This window comes from Haliotis rubra, unplaced genomic scaffold, assembly GCF_003918875.1.
Source record: "Haliotis rubra isolate DU_JTF1 unplaced genomic scaffold, ASM391887v1 Scf145, whole genome shotgun sequence".
In the NCBI taxonomy this organism is placed as follows: domain Eukaryota; kingdom Metazoa; phylum Mollusca; class Gastropoda; order Lepetellida; family Haliotidae; genus Haliotis; species Haliotis rubra.
In genome coordinates, this window is record NW_025765392.1 from 1,651,275 (window position 1) to 1,661,311 (window position 10,037).

Here is a 10,037-nt window from a genome sequence, read left to right on the forward strand (position 1 = left end):
AAAGTAATAAAGTTTGTCCTGTCCCATGTGTATGTGTAGTAGCGTTGTGTACCCAAAGTATCGATCCTCACGTTTGAACAAGTGTTCATGGCAAAACTATACTTTATTACACTACACGTGAGGGTAGAACAAACTTTACGTCTTAAGCAGAACATACAATCATAACCATGTATACACAAGACCAGTAATCAAGCACCACCTGAATCCAAGGTTAATTGGTAAACAAACAAGCAATCATGCCCAGACATACTGGAATGTACATTTATATACTACCCATCAAAAGTTTAGACTCACTAGTGTAAATGTAGCCACTTACTTGTCCACTGTTCTAAACTAGCTTTGTGCAAAATATTCCATACTGTTTAAAGGTACTGTTTAGTTATGAACTGGTGTATTGTAAAACATATTCGTAACATTGAAAAGATTATTGTCATGAGTTCAGTAAATGATTAAAATCTGTGAAAATTGGCGAATTCTTAACAAAACTTTACACCAAAACGAATCTGTTCACATGCACGACATTTGCTAATGCCTTTCGCAATTTGAAGCATCATCCTTGTGCAATTCATCTGCATAAGGTTTTCAGTTGGTTCCCCCAAGTTGGTGGAGCAATTCATCTTCGATGTAACCACATACATATACATAACATATAGTGAGTGCTTTAAGTGAGTCTAAACTTTTGATGGGTAGTATAGCACGTGCTTCACATAAAATGTCCAAATCTATGGGTCGAATAGTCATGTGCAATTTCATAATTGCAGAATGTGCATAACAGTTATCTGAACATTACTAAACTTAACTTTTCATGACGTAGTAGATCGAAGACTTTCAGAAAATTCACTTCAATAAAGATCCAGATTAGAATTGATCTTCAACAATCCATACATTTCGGATGGACTTGGTTGACACATTTCATCGTATCCCAACGGCGTAGTTCGAAGCACTTGCTGTTGATCATTGGACTGTTTGGACCAGACTCGATTGTTTACTGACTACCGCCAACAACAAACAGACAATTCACGATGGTCAGTTATTGGAATGCATGACGCAGATATGTCCTGTCGCCACATCGATGCTAATGTGAACTGTAGAAGATAATATAATCATCTTCTTGCTCACTGTCTTTATTTCGTTATTTCATGTTGAAAGCCTTCCACAATATCTTCTAATTCCTATTTGACAGATATGAAAAGTAATTTGATAAACTTGACCGGTATTTTGATTTTGACTAAGTTGACAGGTACAAGATGTCAAGAAAAGAAATACCTCAATAAGTGATAAAACATACTGAAACAAAGTCTGTATACTTATATGTAAACTTGAAAGAATGAAATACAAATGCTTACTTATGTTTACATTCAACCTGTAAATTGCTTCGTTGAAAGCCATGTGCTTTTTACACATTATATTTTCCGAATTTTAAGATATATTTCTTTTCCAAATTAAAGAGCATATGATGTTACAATTAATTACAAAACTCCCCTCAACATTGGAATTTATATTCATTAAACAACTGCAAGTACTTATTACTTACAAAACGTTTGGCAACATTATCTTTTCACAGTTTGTTCAAGTTGCTGGAAACACCTCAGCGCCGACTTTTCTGACCTCATGTCGTTTCTCCCAAGTGACTCACTTCCGGTTTGGATCAACCGGACCATAAAAAAAAAACTCCTCTAAATTAGAATGTTTAAGAAGCTCTCGTAATAGGTAAATGCAATTGAGCTTGCAGTTAGCTCAAAACAGTTAAAGGAAATTATTTCTCTACATGAACATCTACAACACGGTTATTAGCCTACTTGTGATGAAGCACGTGGCCATCGGTAAAGTAAAGGATCGCCAAAGACCCGGAAGATCGAGGTGGACCAATGACCGTAGTTTGATAACCATCCCCTTGCCAGTTGCCCAAAATTGACGGATGACACCACTCGACCTCGTGGGTCTCGAGCCGTCATCGCTAAATTAGTTGAGAATTGTGCGGCAATCAGATTCATGGCGTAGTCATGGTGATCATACCCTCCGGCATTGTTGAGTATTCCTCTCAGTTTCTTTCAGTTTGGTTTTGGTTTTAATCAGAGTAAAATAGGCTGCAGTTTCCATTTTGATACGCGGAATTTGAATCCCAAAGCATATACAACAACACTGTTTTCGTGCTAATTCAAACGTGAGCTTGAAAAGCTTGATTAATGCTCAGGTGCATATTTAAATATTCAGCTATCAATATATGTATGAAGTACGGGTGGCAAAGATTCCGCTGTGCAGAAAATGAATTGCACCCATTCTTGGTTTCGAATCTAAGATTCCCCCTCATTATGTTCCCGTGTGTGCCAGTTCCATACACGTGCCTGTTAGTTTCACCCAAGCTGTAAACCTTTGAACCATGCATCACATCACAAGGCATAATCCACAAATCAAACCGGGTGGCAGATTTTATCATCTGGATTGTAAGTCCCGTCAGCGAGTGGCCACCATTGTTCCCTATCGTATGGAATCCTAGAAGTATGGAATCCTAGAAGGGACATTGTCGCGTTGTCGCAATACCAAACAGTGATTCGAACCCCTGTGGTTATAATACATACTATAGTCAATATTTTAACAAAGCGCGACGCGCAACAATGCGACAACGCGACATTTCGTCAAAATGTCGCGTTGTCGCATTGTCGCGAGTGGCGTTTTAGTCAAATACGTTATAATACATACTATACTCAATATTTTAACAAAGCGCGACGCGCGACAACGCGACATTTCATCAAACTGTCGCGTTGTCGCATTGTCGCGTGTCGCGTGTCGCGTTTTAGTAAATACGTTATAATACATACTATACTCAATATTTTAACAAAACGCGACACGCGACGAGCGACAACACGACATTTCATCAAAATGTCGCGTTGTCGCATTGTCGCGTGTCGCGTTTTAGTAAATACGTTATACATACTATACTCAATATTTTCCATACACGTGCCTGTTAGTTTCACCCAAGCTGTAAACCTTTGAACCATGCATCACATCACAAGGCATAATCCACAAATCAAACCGGGTGGCAGATTTTATCATCTGGATTGTAAGTCCCGTCAGCGAGTGGCCACCATTGTTCCCTATCGTATGGAATCCTAGAAGTATGGAATCCTAGAAGGGACATTGTCGCGTTGTCGCAATACCAAACAGTGATTCGAACCCCTGTGGTTATAATACATACTATAGTCAATATTTTAACAAAGCGCGACGCGCGACAATGCGACAACGCGACATTTCATCAAAATGTCGCGTCGTCGCATTGTCCCGTTTTAGTCAAATGCGTTATAATACATACTATACTCAATATCTTAACAAAGCGCGACGCGCGACAACGCGACATTTCATCAAACTGTCGCGTTGTCGCATTGTCGCGTGTCGCGTTTTGGTCAAATACGTTATAATACGTACTATACTCAATATTTTAACAAAGCGCGATATGCGACGCGCGACAACGCGACATTTCATCAAAATATTTTAACATCGCGATATACGTTATAATACATACTATACTCAAATTTTACGCAACTTTCATCAAAATGTCGCGTTGTCGCATTGTTGCGTGTCGCGTTTTAGTAAATACGTTATAATACATACTATACTCAATATTTGACGCGACAATGCGACAACGCGACATTTCATCAAATTTTCATCAAAAATGTCGCGTTGTCGCATTGTTTCGTGTCGCGTTTTAGTCAAATACGTTATAATACATACTATACTCAATATTTTAACAAACGCGACACGCGTGACGCGACAACGCGACATTTCATCAAAATGTCGCGTTGTCGCATTGTTGCGTGTCGCGTTTTAGTAAATACGTTATAATACATACTATACTCAATATTTTAACAAAACGCGACACGCGACAATGCGACAACGCGACATTTCATCAAAATGTCGCGTTGTCGCATTTTCGCGTGTCGCGTTTTATTAGTTACGCCGGATTTTATAAACTATCACAAGCATGATTACTTTTCGAAGTTTGGATTGGATTGGATTGGATTGGATTGGATTGGATTGGATTGGATTGGATTGGATTGGATTGGATTGGATTGGATTGGATTGGAGTGGAGTGGAGTGGAGTGGAGTGGAGTGGAGTAGAGTGGAATGAGTGAGTGAGTGGAGCGGGGAGCGGAGTGAGTGAGTGGGTGGAGTGGAGCGGACCGGAGTGAGTGAATGAGTGAGTGAGCGGAGCGGGGAGCGGAGTGAGTGAGTGGGTGGAGTGGAGTGGAGTGGAGCGGAATGAGTGAGTGAGAGAAGTGAGTCAGTGAGCGGAGTGGAGGGGAGCGAAGCGGAGTAGAGAGGAGTGGAGTGGAGTGGAATGAGTGAGTGAGTGAGTGAGTGGAGTGGAATGAGTGAGTGAGTGAGTGGAGTGGAGCGAAGTGGTGTGGAGTAGAGTAGAGTAGAGTGGAGTGGAGATGAGCGGAGCGGAGTGGAGTGGGGTGGGGTGGAGTGGAGTGAGTGAGTGGGTGGAGCGGGGAGCGGAGCGGAGGTAGGGAGGGAGCGAGCGAGCGAGCGAGGGTTTATTTCTGGCACTCCAAGGGTACGCAACTCTGCCAAGCGATTTGACCGCTTTTAAAATCATAATGATAACATTCCATTTGTATGGCGTTTTCCCAAGAAGAATATCACGTTCAAAGTCGACCAAAACTGTATTTGAGGTGCTGGATGGTTAAGTGATATTACCATCTCATTCTACCTGGTATCCATCCACTGCTGGCTGAACAAGTTCATCAGCGTCGGACAGGACTGTACCAAGAATCTCTCTGAGGAGCCACACTGTGGAACATAGTGACCCATTCGTGGACATTGAATTTTAACAATATTTGAGTTTTTTTCACAACCTGTGAGCTTGATATGGGTGAAAAGTCCAAAGTGATGAGTGTGTATGGTACTGGGATTAGAACATTTTGATGAAATGTCGCGTTGTCGCTCGTCGCGTGTCGCGCTTTGTTAAAATATTGAGTATAGTATGTATTATAACGTATTTGACTAAAACGCGACACGCGACAATGCGACAACGCGACATTTTGATGAAATGTCGCGTCGTCGCGCGTCGCGTGTCGCGCTTTGTTAAAATATTGAGTATAGTATGTATTATAACGTATTTGACTAAAACGCGACACGCGACAATGCGACAACGCGACATTTTGATGAAATGTCGCGTTGTCGCGCGTCGCGTGTCGCGTTTGGTTAAAATATTGAGTATAGTATGTATTATAATGTATTTGACTAAAACGCGACACGCGACAATGCGACAACGCGACATTTCATCAAAATGTCGCGTTGTCGCATTGTCGCGTGTCGCGCTTTGTTAAAATATTGATTATAGTATGCATTATATAACCACAGGAGTTCGAATCACTGTTTGAACAATACAAATAAATATCTAGACTTTTGCAATCGTTTTTTTTTATTTTATGATTAACCTATATTTCAAATTTGAACGAGATCGGTGAAGAAATGAATTTTTAAGAAAATTCTACCGCTACACTCATTACATAGAATACTCAAAGGGTGACACTCGCGATGCTCAAAACCTTATCGAAAACCGGACAGCCCGACTATTTTAACGTGCGGTTCAATCAAAACTTACGTTTTTCACAAAACATTGTTTTGAGCTTGTAGGTTATTCTTTTACCTTTTTGCTCATTGTATTCAATTTGTCTACCCGCTTTTGATATTTGAACACTGACCCTCGCATTAGCACTACCCTCTGCTTTGAACAAATGTCTGGCCTCTCTTCGGTAAACATCGACAGTTTCCGTAAATCTTTCCGTGTACGAAAACGTTATTTATGCAGGTTCGAGACACGAAAATCGTTATAATAACAAAGACCCCATTTTCAACACCGACATGTGCGTTGATATTTCCTGCCAGCTCGCTATTGTGTCAAAATCGTACACATAAAACATGGATCTGAACAACCACATTGATTGAATATAGTTAGCATCTTTATTTTAACATAGTTGATGATGTATAATTCGATGATTTGGTCCCATTTTCTGCTGTTGTATGCTGGAAATAAACTGAACACCCAGTAATAGTAACTAGAAAATTGTTGTTTACCACATTATGTAATCAATAATAAATAGATCTAATACATGTGTAACACATAACTGATTAATTCAACCATTTATTTTTGACAATGTATGTGAAGAAGAATATATTTATTATTTTTACTCATTTTGCATATATCATTTCAAAATAACATCCATTTCTATTCTTCCATTTTGCATGAGGTTGATCATGGTGATGGAATAGACATAATGATCTTCAGTGACCATGGCATTACAACATCTGCGTTATGCCTGTTATTTTCTGGATATGTAAAATCACATGACTATGATAAAAATTAAACTGAATGTACCCCATTACCCATCCCACTCCAGATACAGCTACAGTTGCTTTTATGTAATCGGAAACGGACACATTATGGAATATAAATAGAAGGAATCAGATAAACTGTTGATAGAACAACACCATGATAGTTGTAGGTTGTTAAATAATCATGGTTTAAAAAGGAGAATATATATCTTCACTTTTCCCACATCTTGTGTTAACCACACATATTCAAATCCAGGTCTAAACAGAATATCTTTAATATGAGTAGCCCATGTGGTACAGCCAGAGTCATCCATTAGGTAGCCTTGGCAGTCTGCATTCATCCAAATGCAGTAGCCTGCACCAATACTTAATAGCCCTTGTGGTGTTGACAAGTTGGAGAGGGGCTGTGCCACATTCTCACCAAACCATACCATTGTTTTGAGAAACCATTTATACGTTTTATACTGAACATCTTCAATAGTTCAATAAGAATGAGGTACCATATACCTCTGCACCATAACACACCATAGCAACAACCATAGCATCAAATATAGTTGCAAGCAATGATATAGATATAGGCTCCTTGACTTTAGTTCTATCTAGCCTATTGTGTCTGTCACATAACTGATGAAAGTAGGTAATAGTTTTAGTTAATATGAATCATATCACTGCTAGTCGAATGCTCTTCAACTGGAAGTACTGGAAGATCTTTAAGTTTCGATAAATTCATCACCAAACCTTTTTTCTTAGATTAGAAAATATCACTTGGGTATCATGAATCTCAAAACAGAAGAACCCTTTGTTCAAACATCTATCTTAATTACCTCTAACAATCATGAAGAAGATATGTACCAAACTGTGATACTTTTCACATGCACCGAAGAACAGAAACTGATCAGCTAACGTGGAGTGGAGTGGAGCGGAATGAGTGAGTGAGAGAAGTGAATCAGTGAGCGGAGTGGAGTGGAGCGAAGCGGAGTGGAGTGGAGCGGAACGAGTGAGTGAGAGAAGTGAGTCAGTGAGCGGAGTGGAGTGGAGTGGAGTGGAATGAGTGAGTGAGTGAGTGAGTGGAGCGGAGCGGAATGAGTGAGTGAGTGAGTGAGTGGAGTGGAGCGAAGTGGTGTGGAGTAGAGTAGAGTAGAGTGGAGTGGAGATGAGCGGAGTGGATTGGAGTGGGGTGGAGTGAGTGAGTGGGTGGAGCTGGGAGTGGAGCGGAGGGAGGGAGGGAGCGAGCGAGCGAGGGTTTATTTCTGGCACTCCAAGGGTACGCAACTCTGCCAAGCGATTTGACCGCTTTTAAAATCATAATGATAACATTCCATTTGTATGGCGTTTTCCCAAGAAGAATATCACGTTCAAAGTCGACCAAAACTGTATTTGAGGTGCTGGATGGTTAAGTGATATTACCATCTCATTCTACCTGGTATCCATCCACTGCTGGCTGAACAAGTTCATCAGCGTCGGACAGGACTGTACCAAGAATCTCTCTGAGGAGCCACACTGTGGAACATAGTGACCCATTCGTGGACATTGAATTTTAACAATATTTGAGTTTTTTCACAACCTGTGAGCTTGATATGGGTGAAAAGTCCAAAGTGATGAGTGTGTATGGTACTGGGATTAGAACATTTTGATGAAATGTCGCGTTGTCGCTGGTCGCGTGTCGAGCTTTGTTAAAATATTGAGTATAGTATGTATTATAACGTATTTGACTAAAACGCGACACGCGACAATGCGACAACGCGACATTTTGATGAAATGTCGCGTTGTCGCGCGTCGCGTGTCGCGTTTGGTTAAAATATTGAGTATAGTATGTATTATAATGTATTTGACTAAGACGCGACACGCGACAATGCGACAACGCGACATTTCATCAAAATGTCGCGTGTCGCGCTTTGTTAAAATATTGATTATAGTATGCATTATATAACCACAGGAGTTCGAATCACTGTTTGAACAATACAAATAAATATCTAGACTTTTGCAATCGTTTTTTTTTATTTTATGATTAACCTATATTTCAAATTTGAACGAGATCGGTGAAGAAATGAATTTTTAAGAAAATTCTACCGCTACACTCATTACATAGAATACTCAAAGGGTGACACTCGCGATGCTCAAAACCTTATCGAAAACCGGACAGCCCGACTATTTTAACGTGCGGTTCAATCAAAACTTACGTTTTCACAAAACATTGTTTTGAGCTTGTAGGTTATTCTTTTACCTTTTTGCTCATTGTATTCAATTTGTCTACCCGCTTTTGATATTTGAACACTGACCCTCGCATTAGCACTACCCTCTGCTTTGAACAAATGTCTGGCCTCTCTTCGGTAAACATCGACAGTTTCCGTAAATCTTTCCGTGTACGAAAACGTTATTTATGCAGGTTCGAGACACGAAAATCGTTATAATAACAAAGACCCCATTTTCAACACCGACATGTGCGTTGATATTTCCTGCCAGCTCGCTATTGTGTCAAAATCGTACACATAAAACATGGATCTGAACAACCACATTGATTGAATATAGTTAGCATCTTTATTTTAACATAGTTGATGATGTATAATTCGATGATTTGGTCCCATTTTCTGCTGTTGTATGCTGGAAATAAACTGAACACCCAGTAATAGTAACTAGAAAATTGTTGTTTACCACATTATGTAATCAATAATAAATAGATCTAATACATGTGTAACACATAACTGATTAATTCAACCATTTATTTTGACAATGTATGTGAAGAAGAATATATTTATTATTTTTACTCATTTTGCATATATCATTTCAAAATAACATCCATTTCTATTCTTCCATTTTGCATGAGGTTGATCATGGTGATGGAATAGACATAATGATCTTCAGTGACCATGGCATTACAACATCTGCGTTATGCCTGTTATTTTCTGGATATGTAAAATCACATGACTATGATAAAAATTAAACTGAATGTACCCCATTACCCATCCCACTCCAGATACAGCTACAGTTGCTTTTATGTAATCGGAAACGGACACATTATGGAATATAAATAGAAGGAATCAGATAAACTGTTGATAGAACAACACCATGATAGTTGTAGGTTGTTAAATAATCATGGTTTAAAAAGGAGAATATATATCTTCACTTTTCCCACATCTTGTGTTAACCACACATATTCAAATCCAGGTCTAAACAGAATATCTTTAAGCCAGAGTCATCCATTAGGTAGCCTTGGCAGTCTGCATTCATCCAAATGCAGTAGCCTGCACCAATACTTAATAGCCTATTGTGTCTGTCACATAACTGATGAAAGTAGGTAATAGTTTTAGTTAATATGAATCATATCACTGCTAGTCGAATGCTCTTCAACTGGAAGTACTGGAAGGTCTTTAAGTTTCGATAAATTCATCACCAAACCTTTTTTCTTAGATTAGAAAATATCACTTGGGTATCATGAATCTCAAAACAGAAGAACCCTTTGTTCAAACATCTATCTTAATTACCTCTAACAATCATGAAGAAGATATGTACCAAACTGTGATACTTTTCACATGCACCGAAGAACAGAAACTGATCAGCTAACGTTTGAGATACATATGGCTAACTTTCATTGTGTTCTCTGGAGAACCGATGAAGATAGCAACTAAAATGTGGAAAATATAATTTGACTTGTCCCTCTGTTGTCTTTGGAGATACATTACTGCAATCGTTAGTTA